The following is a 15,661-nucleotide window of genomic DNA, read 5'->3' as shown; positions in this document are numbered from 1 at the left end:
CCCTTATCGTAGGGCCTTCTAGCTTAACACGGTTCTGCTCTCTGCTTCTGTCCTCGTTTCTCCCCTCGGAACTGCGTCTGCCTCACGGTGGGAAGGTACGACATGCATTTAGGCATTCTTATGTTAGTCTGTGGTATTCCATTTGCTCAATTACTCATATTACTTTGGTTAATTTAATGTCACGATTTATTCGGAGCTATGTGACATACTACTGGATTTGCTTATCATGTCAGGGTTTTCATGGAAGGTGTAGGATTTGCCTGACACCTTACATATCACCACACTTCGAACTTAATTTTTGGACTGAATTTAGGCAATGATTGAATCGTTGTCTAAGTCAGTCAAAAATTTTCTAATTTATTTCAATTTTGTTGCATACTGGTCAGCCATGTTATTCTGTTCTATGCTAGTTTGTATTACTAATTTATATTTTTATATTCTTCAACATTATAATTAAAAATGACAAGAGAAGAATATTTTTATGCTATTATTAATTTTAAATTATTTTCTTTCTTTATTTAAGTGTGAAGTTTTTTTTATGAAGTTTGTTATCGAAAGTAATGAGTATTTCAGATCGATTTTCTTAGAAATATTGTTTTTATAAATGTAGTAATTAAGTAAAATCTATTCCTAAGACATTTTCTAAATATCATGTACCAGTAAAATGTTTTTGTTTCTAGACACACATTGCAACATTGTTACACTAACAAATAAGAGTTATTTCCAAGAATTGCCTTGACAAAGAAATATACATACACAAATATTGATATATTATCCCACTAAATGTTACAAATGTTAAAAAAAGGAGGAAAACATCCGACAAGATAATTTTTTATTGTTTTTATAAGGAGATACTAAGTAAAATATAGTTATTCTTTCATTTTTATGAGGAGAAAATAAGTGGCATATTGTTTCTTTATATATTGTCCATTTCAGAACTAATGACTTAGTTTTATCGATAGTCTATTTTTTATTTAAGTCCATAGTCAATGACTGTTATTATTTTTTTTAGTTTATTAGCTGTCTGGTGTGTTTAACTTACTGAGTTTTTCACACGTTTCTTTTGCACAATTCCTACATCACATAATTTGATTTCACACGTTCACACAATCCTGTGAATGTTTAAGCATGAGGTTGGCGAATGTTTTTGCACGAAGGTGATGGACTTGAGCGAGGTGGATGTGGGCAAGTATTTGATGTACAGCTTCGTTCGTCGTTCCTTGATGGCTTTGGAAGTGTGTGTTGCCGTTGTGGAGGTCCCATAATGGAAAGGAGCTGTGAGTGCAGAATCTCGTGGTTTACTGGCGTAGTATGCGTGAAAGTCATCGTTATATATCGCTGAAAGCGGTCGTTTTTCGTTGTAATACTTCGCAGACGACTAGTTTGCAATAGGATAGGGATTTGGGAAGGTATGTCGTCTATTCTTCACCCATCTTCTTTCTTGGTCTCAATCTTACAAATTTTCAACTTCTATTCTTCCCGCTTTTTCTCTGCTTCTTACTTGCTTCTTGGTTCTTCTCTGGGCAGGTTATGGAAATATTTATTGATAACTAGGCGCTTTGAAGTTCTCCTCCTAGTAACACTTTGATAAATTGTTTGGGCGTGTCATTTTTACTTTGTGGAAGTTCTTCTTCAGTTTCGTGCATCAGCGTGCTGTTTAATAGCAGTAGTGTGACTTTTACGCATATTTTTTGCCAGCGGTGGCTTGCCCAAGCGGTCTTCTCGTCGGGCCGTTTTTTGCTCGCCCCGCTGAGTCGGGGGGCGCCCTGGGGTTTACGAGCGGCGAAAGTGGGGTGTCTTCTTGTCTGTCCATACTGAAGTTCGGCGTTCCGTCGCGTCTCTGCAGGGGTCTGTCACTGTGCGGCTCAGTGTTCCATCCCAGCAGGGTTCCTCCTAGCGGGCAAATTTTTTTCTTTCGCTACAAGGGCCTTCTGTTAGTTTCGCTGTTCTTTCCCTTCTGTCGATGCTCCTGCTATGTAGGAATCATGTCTTGCTAATTATGTCCTTTTCTTTCTCGATACTTCTCGGGTTGCAATTTGTGGGTCGTGGCATCTCTTCCTTGCTGGAGTTTTTACAATGGTTCTTACAAAAAGTTTTACTTATAATCATCTAACATATATCTAGTACCTACTTGTTATACGCCTTCTTAAAAAGCTTTACAAATTGCGGTGCCCTTTCCATGTTACAATTCTAAGATATTTGGAGTCTTAAAGTCTACTCAAGAATCCTCAAATTCGTTTTTTATTTTTGTGTAGTGTCATGGTGTATAGCATATTAGTATTTCAAGCTGTTAAACTATCTACGCTTTATCCCTTCACCTTAATCTATGGTACTCTTGTGTTATTATTGAAACTACTGTCTTTTTCCCACCTTCCTCTCTCTTCGTTCTTCTTTCTCCTGACGATCTTATCTGCAACATAATCTTTCAATATTGTGCTGGTTATTTACGAGTAATAAAATTAATCTTCAAACTTTTACTGAAAGTGTTTAATACTGCCAGCCTTAGGTAAAAATACCTCTGCTTTATCTCGTAAAATACCCTCTAATTCTCTTTTACTGTGTTCCGAAATACCGCGAACTTCTTGCAATTTTGCGTCGATTTCTTTATGGACTTCTAACATGAGTTGAGGCGATTCCTCCTTTTGTGCATACCATTCTAATTCTTCATCCTCTTTATCTCGCGTCATTCTTAATTGTTTGTTTGTAACTGGTACTTCTTCTAATTTTAGCTTTTGCTCAAAGAGAAGTGTGACATTCCCGAATGTTACGCTACCTTTCCGCATATCTATTTTCGCTCGTCTCTCAATTAAAAAATCTGCACCTATAATCAAATCTACATTTAGTTTAGGTATAATCACAAAGTTGGCTTCGATCGTTTGACCTTGGCACGGAAGAATTAACCTTGTTTGTCTGGTAACTTCCGCAGCATTGTTTCTAATAAGACCTCTTACTTTAATCTTACATGTTTTCAGAACTGGCAATTCCTCATTGGCATTACACTGCATGGATAAATTTTCTGAGATCGCAGACAGTTCACTTCCGCCATCAATTACAATTTTGACTGGGATATTCTTTACCATGGCCTTCACAATTGGTTGAATTTGAAGGAGTTGGTTCTGTTCTTCTTCTTCTTCTTGCATCAACGAATCCTCCACTGAATCATACAAGAGTTTTTTAGGAATTTCCCTTGTGAATTCGAACTTTCTGTAGGATAAGCTTCGACTGCTACTTCTCTCTCTTTTATTTCCTCTTCTCTATTTCTTCCTTCATTTACGCTTTCTTCTGCATCCTCTACTTTTTCCTCATCTTCGTCTATCTTCTCCTTCTTCGCTACTTCCACATAATCGCATCTAAATGCTCTAATTATCGCTTCATAACTTCCTTCATTATATACGTTGGGTTGTGTGCCCACTCGTAACTTATTTTCAACTTCTGTCGACTGCGCATTATCCTCATTGAATTCGCTTTCCCTGGTTTCCATGTTAAAAAGCTCTGCAATACTCATTACTTCGTCCTTTCCTCCTACATTCGTTGTGCAGTCCTCTGGTAATTCATCTTCCTCATCAGTATTCTCCCAATTAATTTCGTCCGAACACGATATTTTTATTTTCTTGTCTTCGTTTTCATCTGGTCCCTGTGGATTTGTTTCTTCCTTCTTCTCTTCTCGTGATACGATTTTCACTTCTCTGTTCAAGGTGCTGCAATTGTCCTGGGTCGGTGTGTCATTCTCTTTGGCATGGGCACTTAGCTGTCAATTAGAACGTTTATCGTGTTTTGGTGGTCTTACCTCAACCTCTTCTATCTATGTTCGCTTTTCTTGTTCAGCTTGTTGATAGTGATTTCTTTGTTGATAATTTGTCGGTCTATTGGTTCTCCAGTATCCGTTCCAGTTGTCGTTATTCCCTCTGTAATAGTTGTTGCCGTTCCTGGGTGAATTATAGTTATTGCCATATTCTCTTCTAAATCCATAACCGGTTCTTTGTTGAAATCTATTGTCGTTTCTCAGTGCGATGTTATCACGTGGTTCGTAATTATTGTTTCTTCGTACTGTGTCTTGTGGATTCCACTGCTGTTTGCTTTCGTTTTCACGTGCGCTTCGTCTTTTTCTTGTGTCATCTTCCGAAAATATGAACTCTAGTTTCCTTAGAATACCTTTAAATGCTTCGACGTCATTGCCTCCGCGACCTACTAATGATTGCTGGTATTTCAACGGTAGCTTCATCGCGCATAATTTAATCAACTCTCCGACACTGTATGGTACATCTAAGCATTGATTTTTGTTTGCCATTGCTTAGAAAAATTGCACGGGACTCTTCTCTCCTGAATTTTCAAAGTATGGGTTCTGTAATAATTCGTACTTCACTCTGTTCTGTGCTTCGCTGGACCAATATCATGAGAGAAACTTCTCTCTGAAATCTTCGTACGATCGGCATGTCGCTGCAACATTCTGCATAGTTTCTGCAACTGTTCCTGACATGTGTGCACATGTAAAGTCTAATTTGTGTGCTAGCGTCCAGTGTTCTGATAATCCTACTCGGAATTGATCAATAAAAGTTCGTGGATGTAATGAGTTTCCTTCTCGAAAGTGCTGAAATTTTCTGACTGTGAGGAAATGATCGTTGTCGTACTTCGTCATAGTTCCATATGAAATTCGCGATTCTTCTCCACTTTTGTTTCTGATCATTTCTCTCGTCTTTCCTTCCGGTTGTGGTAGATCCATTGGATATTGTCCACGGTAACTTTCGCCTACCCTTGCGTAGTATCGTTGGAGTGGTACGCAATAATTTTCTTCCATAGGTTGTTAACGTGTAGCTGAATGCGTTGCACTGTACTCTTCGCGACCTGGCTTTCCATTGTCACGTATGTTACTTTCCGCCTGTGATTGGAATCGCAAATGCGTAATATCTTCGTTAATTGCTTGTTTTTCCGGTGCTGTTACAGATACGGATGTGGTTGCAGATTCTGTGCTTGTTCGATCCTGTTCACTACGCTCTTCAATGGTTTGCAACAACTCTGTTCGCAATTTCTGAAATTGTCGCTTCGTTTGCGCTTCTATTTTGACTATGCGCTTATCATATCTTTTCAGCGCTGCTTTTGTGATACGTTTGTGTAACCCGCTGTTTTCAACAATTTCACGTGGTGTAGCTTCTGCTTGTCTAGTAATTTCGTTTATCTGTTTCTCTAATTTCTTGACTTCTCTCTGGGTGTTGTTACGTAATGTTTTGATCTCGTCCTAAATGTCATTACGCAATGTTTGTACGTCCGCTTGTACCTTGTCAATGTCTGTTCTCAATTGATCGTGACCTGTTATTAAGTTTCCTATCACTTCTCGAGATTCTTTTGCCTCGTCTTCAATATGACATGGGTGTAACTGAATTTTTTTGGTTTGTTCTTTAATCTCCCGCATTTGTCTCGTGGTTTCAGCATTCTGAATTTCAATTTGGTTCGCTATTTCTTTATTCTGCCTTGTCATGGTTTCCGTAATTTGTTGTAATAATTCTGCCAGATTCGTGGGTCCTATTGCGTTTTGTTCCGACGTCCTACGCTCTGTGTTTTCCCCCAAGTGTTGGTTCGCAATCGATTGCATTGAACTGTGCTGTGACACGTTTCTGCTCGCATTCCTTGTACTCTGTGGTGAGGGAGCTCTGATTACTTGTACTATGGGTTCTACGTACTCAAGACGCAAGACAGAATCCTCATCGCCTGTCTCTCTACTTTCCTGCTCCTCTGTCGTATGATGACCTAGATTTTCTGTGCCTTGGCGTACATTATCCTCGTTATGGTGCGTTATCTGTCCTATTTCTCTCGATACTGCATCGTTTGTTGTACTGTCCTCTATTCTCTGTCCATTTTCATGCTGGGTCTCTACCTCAATTCGGTCAAGGTCTCGATCTGCCATTGCTAATCTTTCCGAATCCCTTATTTTATGTTTTAAAAACAATTCACGCGCCCTACTTAGCGACAACATGCGCTCATACTATCTCACGCGTTTCATAAACTTTTTGTTCACACGGCGCTCATACGATCTCACGAATTTCATAAATTTTTTGTTCACACGACTTGACGCTACCAAGACTGACAATACATTCACTTACTTGTTGGTTCAGAACCAACTTGTCAACGATGTATCCGCCACCTGTGCGCTTGCATTGGAGAGAAAACTTAATTCTAAACAAATATTAAAATTCATAACTTAATTATGCTATTGTCTCTGCTAGAATTCTCACTATTTCTTGAATACTTTTAATATCTGTCTATCGCCGCAGCAACTGCTTACGACTATGTATAACTTTAAGAAAAAAAAATTTCTACGAAAATTTTTCAGCACTATATTTTTCTGACCTAGTTAGGCATGTGGTCGACCTTCAGTCATGGTATTTTACCATCCTGGCAGGGTCGTCATTTTCTAAACATTCATGGAGGTGTCTGTTTGTACTATATCGTGTCTCCCTACCACTTTCACGCAACGACGCTCTGAGAGTGTTTTTTAGGGAATTGACTAGTTTGAACCTGGGACCTGTTGCTGGTAAGGAGACGCCAGACCACACATGACATGTAGAATTCAGAAGAGTTCAGTGAGACTAGCGATGATATAACCAAATACTAAATGATTTCAGCATCAGCTCCACTGCACTCCCTATAAAAGAATCTTAATACTAACTATATACAGTGGAAAGGGTTCAAGGCTTTCCTATTTTAAGTTAGCTGGTAAAATAACGTCGAAAAAGCAGTTAAGTTTACCATTGGAAATTTTATTCTACTCACAAAACATCATTTATAAATTGCACTATTGATAAAAGGAAATGTTTTAATACAGGATGGTAAAAACCAACTGCGTTCGTCAGGGGGGCGGCGGCCGGCGCAGCAGCCATCCAGCTCGCCGTCTCGGAACTAACTCACCTCTAACTTCTCCTTACTACAATTTACCGAAGTTAGTTTAAAAAAAACTATCTGGCTATGTTTTCATCTGACCAATCAGGGTCTCAATGTTAACCTTAAGCTCCGCCTACAAAAATTCTGTCTATCCAATGAGAAACGTTATACTTTTCGTGGTGGGGCAATGTTTTTAAAGTTTGCAACGTAACAGACGCTAAAAAGTCTCACGCTAAAACCTGCAGCTAGAGAGGTCCTTTTAGCGTTGTCGTAAGATCTATACTGTTCTTCTGGAGGGCTCCATCTTTTAACATGTGCTAGGGGGTGTTCCTTGACGTACCTGAGACACGAAAAAGTCTCACGCTAAAACTTGCGGGTGGTAGTGGCCCTTTTTGTGTTATCGTAAGATCTATACTGTTTTTCTGGAGGGCTCTAGCTTTTAACATGGGCTGGGGGGTGGTCCTTGACGTACCTGAGACGCGAAAAAGACTCACGCTAAAACGTGCTGGTGGTAGTCGTACAGGTAGGATGGCGGCTTGGCCCTTATCGTAGGGCCTTCTAGCATAACACGGTTCTGCTCTCGGCTTCTGTCCTCGTTTCTCCCCCCGTAACTGCGTCTGCCTCACGGTGGGAAGGTACGACATGCATTTAGGCATTCTTGTGTTAGTCTGTGGTATTCCATTTGCTCACTCGTTACTCGTATTACTTTGGTTAATTTAATGTCACGATTTATTCGGAGCTATGTGACATACTACTGGATTTCCTTGTCATGTAAGGGTTTTCATGGAAGGTGTTGGATTTGCCTGACACCTTACAACTGGACTTGTCGTCCAATGATGTCCCACACGTGCTCGACTGAAGACATATCTGATGATTGAGCAGGCTGTGGCAACATGTCGACGCTATTAGGGCATATTGGGTTGCAACAGAGATATGTGGGCGAGCGTCATACTGCTGGAAAACACCCATAGAATGCTGTTCATGAATGGCACAGAGCGCTCCTGCTCTCATATGAAATCGCACCCCAGACTGCAACTCCAGGTGTAGGTTCAGTGTGTCTACCACACAGAAAGGTTGGGTTGCGAACCAACAACTGGTCTTTTTTTTCATTTTTACCAATACACGGCCCTCGCCGACACCGATGCTGAACCAGCTTTCATCAGAAAACACAACATGCCTCCATCTTGCCCTCCCACGAGCTGTCTCTGGACACCAGTGAAGTCTCAAACGGCGGTGGTTTGAGGTCAGTGGAATGCACTCTACAGGGCGTCAGTCTCGGAGCTGTCCTTGAGTAACCGATTTGTAACAGTGCGTTGCGACACTGTAGTGACACCTGCTACTCAAATTGCAGCTACACATGCAGTACGATGTTAAAGTAGTAAGCCATCCGTAATGGTCTTCCCCTCGGTAATGCAATGTGGCCATCCGAAGACCGGTCTTTTTGCGACCATACTTTCTCGTGACCACCGCTACCAGAATCATGTACAGTGTTGAAACCGCAGGTTTTATAACAGCTTCTCGTAACACCATTACAAGACATATTTCAGACTTAGTGGCGTGTTGATAACGGCGCCTTTGTCTGCTTAAAGGCACTCTAACATCTACTCACCACTTACACCCTCAAAGATAATTAACACTCACGACCATTACAGCGTGTATTTAAATCAAATTAGATTTGCATCCTCGTAGTGGCGCTACAACATCTTTCAGATGTAGAAACACGCCTACCAACTTCCGTCTATGTCGCGGAACACCTTTGGTGCTGCGACTCTTCTCATCAGTATATATTACTAAACAAACGCGACCGAACAACCGCACTGTTAATCACGCCGTTTCCGTGATTTAGGGAGGCCCACCAGCCCGGAATCGACTGCGACCCATGGGTTAAAGATGAGGATCGGCGTGCCGGCCAGCCTGGATATGGTTTTTAGGCGGTTTCGCACATCCAACGATGTGAATACTGGGATGGTACTCGCGTTCGGCCTCAGTTACTTGATTCTAAAACACACCTTCACACATGATAGCCCTAGCCACTGACTAGGATACGCTAGAAGCAGATAGGTATAACAGTACAGGCAGACCAAGTCTGCCCTATGCAAAACTATAGAGCAAAACTATAGAGCAAATTAAGTGCAACAGCTACGTAAATATGAAATTTTTCGCACTGGGAAGGAAAAAACGAACTTAATTGAAAGTCGGATGACTTGAAAAATTGCAGAAGTTACTGAGGTGTTACCTGAACCCAGCATCGATTAGTCAGTTACAACTGGTGGCGCATGTTTTGAGCGCAGGAAATGAGAAAAGTAGCACAGTGACGCAATGTACAGAGCAGAGGTAAGTGAAATCTAGGAAATGCCCAAACAGCTTTCTTTCTTCCTCCTCTCTGTGTCTGCCTGCCTACCTCTCTCTCGTTTAGTTTTTTCCTTCAACGAGTGAACTGGCTGTGAGAAGGGAGGGCTATTATAGAGCTGTGGTCTTCTCAGCCAAATGTCATATGAACTGGGGCAGAGGGCTTTCTACTTGGGAATAAAGAAATGAGAAACAGTTTCTTTGTAACCAAGGGAAACGTCCAGGAAACCACGGTCGGGACAGGGAGAGAGAGGGAGAGTGAGAGAGAGAGAGAGAGAGAGAGAGAGAGAGATTGAGTGAGAGAGAGAGAGAGAGAGAGGGGGGGGAGAGAGAGAGAGAGAGAGAGAGAGAGAGAGTATGACAAACATAAATGAAGTACTTGTCTAGAGGATGTCGCATTCCTACTAAAGTCAGTGTCTTGTTTTTGGAGTGGTTTTTGGTAGGTACAGTGTTAAACTTCGGCCTCTGGTATTGCCGAGCTAGTGTTTACAAGGGCGCAGTTTCATGATCCAGCTCCAAAGAACGCTCTGATGGCAGATTAGGATCTGTCACCATATATTTCGTCACTTGCAAATGAAAAGGAAAGCTTCGTTTTTTCCTAACTGTAACATAATATTTGTATTTTTCCCATTGAACTGTTTCTGTAAATTGCAGCCTGTTACAAGCACGATCTACCCACTGCCACTGTAGTGTGGCGCAGTCTCGGCCAGCCGCTCACGAGCTTGTCACGTGCTGCGGCACGTGTCCATTCCCACGTGACCGAGGTGTGCCGGTCACCCAGAGCTCTTATCCAACAAAGACACGCAGGGGAAGAGTGGCAGAACAGCCACATCACCTTCTTCCTCACAGAGTGTCTCTATCTATTTATCACTGTCTCTGGAAGGTCCGCCAAACATACTGTAGAAAGAATGTCGCCTATATTTTTGTTTAGGCTTGTTTATTAACCAGTGACTTTCTGGAGTGCTTCCTTATTTTTCACCGATTAGCTGGCAATTACATTCAGTCGTCCGCCGAAACTAGCTTTACCAATGAAGGGGCAGCAGCAAGCAACATCTGAGTAGCATCAGTTTCATATTTTGATTAGTCACCCTCCCTCACGTCTTTCTATCTTGCGTCGATCTCTTCACCTCCTCGTTTATGCTAGCTTTTGAATGACGAAGGATGCGTAATGTAGGAATGAATGAAATCCGTGTAGGTGTACGTGTTACGAGTTTAAGTTGTCTGCTATTCAAATAGCGTGATTTACTGCTTATATAGGCTCTTCACGGCAATATTATAAAGTTTACGGTTATGTTTCTTGGTATTTATTACTTCACACAGAGTATGTGACATGGAAACCGAGTTCTGGGGCAGAGCTCACATTTTGTAAGATTCATAGTTTCTACTCGTGCGTTTATATGCTCCTAAATGGATATGTCTAACGAGTAGTTATTTTTGACGTCTTGCGGTTTTTGGAGTCGCCAAATGTGCCTCGAGTATATTTTGGATATTATACACTGAAGAGCCAAACAAACTGGTACACGTAAATACAGAAACATGTAAACAGGCAGAATACAGCGCTGGTGCAGTTTTTAAATCGGTTACTGCTGCTACAATGACAGGTTATCAAAATATAAGTGAGTTTTCGTGGTGTTATAGTCGGCGTACGAGCGATAGGACACAGCATCTGTGAGATAGCGATGAAGTGGGGATTTCACGAGTGTACCGTGAATATCAGAACTCCGGTAAAACATCAAATCTCCGCCGGCCGGTGTGACCGAGCGGTTCTACGCGCTACAGTCTGGAACCGCGCGACCGCTACGGTCGGTGGTTCGAATCCTGCCTCGGACATGGATGTGTATGTTGTCCTTAGGTTAGTTAGGTTTAACTAGTTCTAAGTTCTAGGGGACTGATGACCTTAGAAAGTAGTCCAATAGTGCTCAGAGCCACTTGATCAGATCTCCGACATCGCTGCGGCCGGAAAACAGGAGCAACGACGACTGAAGAGAATCGTTCAACGCGACAGAAACGCAACCCTTTCGCAAATTGCTGCAGGTTTCAATGCTGGGCAACAACAAGTGTCAGCGTGCGGACCATTCAACGGAACATCATCGATACGGGATTTCGGAGCCGAAGGCCCACTCGTGTACCCTTGATGACTGCATGACACAAAGCTTTACGCCTCGCCTGGGCCCGTCAGCACAGACATTGGACTGTTGATGACTGGAAACATGTTGCCTGGTTGGACGAATCTCATTTCAAATCATATCGAGAGGACTGAAGTGGACAGGTATTGGAGACTGCTTCAAGAATCCGTGAGCCGTGCATGTCATCAGGGGACTGTTCAAGCTGGTGAAGGCTCTGTAATAGTGTGGGGCGTGTGCAGTTGGAGTGATATGGGACATCTGATACGTCTAGATACGATTATGACAGGTGGCACGTACGTAAGCATTTTGGCTGATCACCTGCATTCATCCGTGTCCATTTTACATTCCGACAGACATGGGCAATTCCAGCAGGACAATACGACGCCCCACACGTCCAGAGGGGCTTCAGGAACACTCTTCTGAGTTTAAACACTTCCTCTGGCCATCAAACTCTCCAGTCAACAACATTATTGAGCATGACTGGGATGTCTTGCAACGTGCTGTTCAGAAGGGATTTCCACCCCTCGTACTCATACGGATTTATGGACAGCCCTGCAAAATGCATGGTGTCAGTTACACACAGCACTTCTTCAGACATTAGTTGAGTCCATGCCACATCGCGCATCGACATTTCTGCGTGCTCCCGGAGGCCCTACACGATATTAAACAGGTGTACCAGTTTCTTTGGCTCTTCAGTGGATAACACAAATATAGGTAGAGTATTTGCCACTGAGTTTTGAGATTACTTAAATGCTGCTAATGGCTGCAACTATCTCTTGGAAACTGAAATCAGCGGGGAATGCATATATTTTTTTAATTTTTTTAAAAATTTTGCTACTTGCAAAGGAGAAGCTATAAAGTGTGTAGCAGATGTAAATCTTCATGTGAGGTATGTAAGCAAACGTATAGATCAATTTTATTTCGATATTCACCATAAAACTAGAATCTTTAGACGTATCAAATAAATGAATAACACAGTATGCATCAACTGAATGCTGTATATCTCGGCTTTGTATTGTATGCAAACTAACATAAAGTATGTGATAATAATCGCTCATTTCACAGATGTAAATATTTTGTACCACAAGTTTTTTTAGGGGCCAACGTGTAACAACAGTCTTGCAGAAGGAAAAGAAATAAAGCCACTAAAAATACACAAAAAGTGCTGAAACGTGCAAGGGGGGGGGGGGGGGGGGAACAAAAGTGCAAAAACGGTATCTTGCGTAGAGCAAAATCCCTCTCCAATTTTTCTCAGCAAGAACGGGAGTAAGAAGAACTGAAATATTCACAAGGTGATTGATACCTGGTCTCTTCTGCTTCCCAGGCAGATAGTACAGTTAACTGACTACAGCAGGGTGACAAGGAAGCCTTTCTCCCATAAACATATGACCTCGTACATAAAACTAAGATTGTAGCATGTTCGGTGACAGTGTGTCCTGATCGGCCCAGGATCTTTTATCTGTCGTATCCGGTCGCACATCTCCTTCAATTCTCATGTAGTCACACGCCGTAATTTCCATCACTATACCAGTAAAGGAACCATACCGAGGAGGAAAGCTAAGCCCTTTTCGCCGACGCATTTACATGCAGAGTCGCCCTCCTTTCTGCCCTCTAACCGTAACGTATCGCTGCGGATTATCGACTGGTGGGACGCCATTGCTCACGCCGGCCCAACTCTTCCACATTCTGCCTTAGGCGCTGCTGACATAAAGGCCACTGTAAAATGAGACCCACAGGAAACAACTAACTACCGCCATAAATCGCGATCATAATTCATTGGCAGGCAGACAATCTCGTTACTACAGCACGGCACTTTGTCGCAGGGCGCTCGGCAGCAGAAAAGGAATTCCTTTTCCTTCTCCTCTATTTGTAGCAGTGTCCTCTGAATGATGTGCGGTGGAGAATAGCGTGGATGCCACAGACACACAAAATGTAGTGGCCAGTAATAAATCCGAGGCGCACGGAGGCGGGGACGTGGCGCTCGGCTAAATTACGAGCGCGGACAATGCGCAGGTGAGCTACAGAAACAAAAGCTGCTTGCACTACTTGCTGTGCTGTTCCTCTTGCAGGAGGCACAGGGCAACAGACAACCACTACAGGTAGGAAGGCAATTAACTGCAGACTAAACATAACAGCGTGGGCTTTCGTGGCCCGAGCCCATTTCGATAAATTTTTCTGGACTGTATTGTATGTGACAAAACTACCGACGTTTTGCAATACTTGTGACAGAAAGGGTGTGCGAGAGAAGTAATGAGACTCATTTTTTATCTACAAACTTCTAATTTTTTTTTCAAATAACAAAGTTGTTCACTTCAAAGCAGTTCCCTTCGGCAGCTATACACCGGTGGACTCATTGTTCCCCGTCTTGGTAGCGGCGCTGAAAAGCTTCAACTGGTAGGGCCTCAGACATGTCGGCCACATTCTCTTGAATGTTCTCCAGCGTCCTAAAATGACGTCATGTTAAGACATTTTGGAATTTCGGGAAAAGAAAAAAGTTACAAGGACTCTGATCAGGTGAACAGAGGGGTTGTGGAACGACTGGAATGCCTATTGAAGTTAAAAAATTTTTGACGGAAGTGGCGTGGTGCGTTGTCAAGGTGCACCATCCAATTGTCTGCAATGTCTCGTCTCACGCGATTCATTCTTTTCCTGAGCCGTTCAAGGACACCTTTGTAAAGCACCTGGAAGAACAAAGTCATGATGCATGATAGCCCTATTGTTATAAAAGCAAATCATATTTGTTTTGGTCTTTGATTTGCTCATTCGAGCTTCATTCGGTCGAGGAGAGCTCTCAGAGTGCCACACTTCGCTTTCTCGCTTAGACTCAGGATCGCACTCAAAAATCCAGGACCACCTGTGATCACACGACTGGATCATTTGTGTTCAATGGCAACCATTGCCTCTCGTTTCTTCGATTGTACGTCTGCTAGATGCTTTGGCGCGATACTTTCACATGTGCAAAACTTCGGTCAAAATTTGATCTACGGTGGAGGTGTTTAAGTTTAACAGGTAATCCATTATCCTTATTGTTAACCATTGGCCAGACTCAAACTCCAAAGATAATGACTTTCTTTTCTTGTTTGATACAAATTAATCAGTTCTTCTTCTTTTGGATGACATAGTTAGAATCTATCAAACTAACCAATTCCATGGCTAAAACGATTCCGCACGAAACACGTCCGAAACTGTCGTAAGCCCAACACTGTGTGGACAATTTGGGAAAATATGAATGCACGGTACTGAAACAGATGAACAGCATAACTCTGGACTTGCATAAAATGGGATAGCTGAGTCAGGGTATTATTGTAAAATTCCTTTTGTAAACGTTACATACTTTACAAGTACAAAATAGTGGTATTAAAAGGTTTATGCACTTTATCTTAGTATCAACATCTTGTAGAATACATTACCATAATATACACTCCTGGAAATTGAAATAAGAACACCATGAATTCATTGTCCCAGGAAGGGGAAACTTTATTGACACATTCCTGGGGTCAGATACATCACATGATCACACTGACAGAACCACAGGCACATAGACACAGGCAACAGAGCATGCACAATGTCGGCACTAGTACAGTGTATATCCACCTTTCGCAGCAATGCAGGCTGCTATTCTCCCATGGAGACGACCGTAGAGATGCTGGATGTAGTCCTGTGGAACGGCTTGCCACGCCATTTCCACCTGGCGCCTCTGTTGGACCAGCGTTCGTGCTGGACGTGCAGACTGCGTGAAACGACGCTTCATCCAGTCCCAAACATGCTCAATGGGGGACAGACCCGGAGATCTTGCTGGCCAGGGTAGTTGACTTACACCTTGTAGAGCACGTTGGGTGGCACGGGATACATGCGGACGTGCATTGTCCTGTTGGAACAGCAAGTTCCCTTGCCGGTCTAGGAATGGTAGAACGATGGGTTCGATGACGGTTTGGATGTACCGTGCACGATTCAGTGTCTCATCGACGATCACCAAAGGTGTACGGCCAGTGTGGGAGATCGCTCCCCACACCATGATGCCGGGTGTTGGCCCTGTGTGCCTCGGTCGTATGCAGTCCTGATTGTGGCGCTCACCTGCACGGCGCCAAACACACATACGACCATCATTGGCACCAAGGCAGAAGCGACACCACTGGAGGCGGGCTGCACGATGTTGGGGCGTGAGCGGAAGACGGCCTAACGGTGTGCGGGACCGTAGCCCAGCTTCATGGAGATGGTTGCGAATGGTCCTCGCCGATACCCCAGGAGCAACAGTGTCCCTAATTTGCTGGGAAGTGGCGGTGCGGTCCCCTACGGCACTGCGTAGGATCCTA

The sequence above is a fragment of the Schistocerca gregaria genome, chromosome 1 (genome assembly GCF_023897955.1).
Source record: "Schistocerca gregaria isolate iqSchGreg1 chromosome 1, iqSchGreg1.2, whole genome shotgun sequence".
NCBI classification, from domain to species: Eukaryota; Metazoa; Arthropoda; class Insecta; order Orthoptera; family Acrididae; genus Schistocerca; species Schistocerca gregaria.
Note: the sequence above shows the minus strand (reverse complement) of the source record.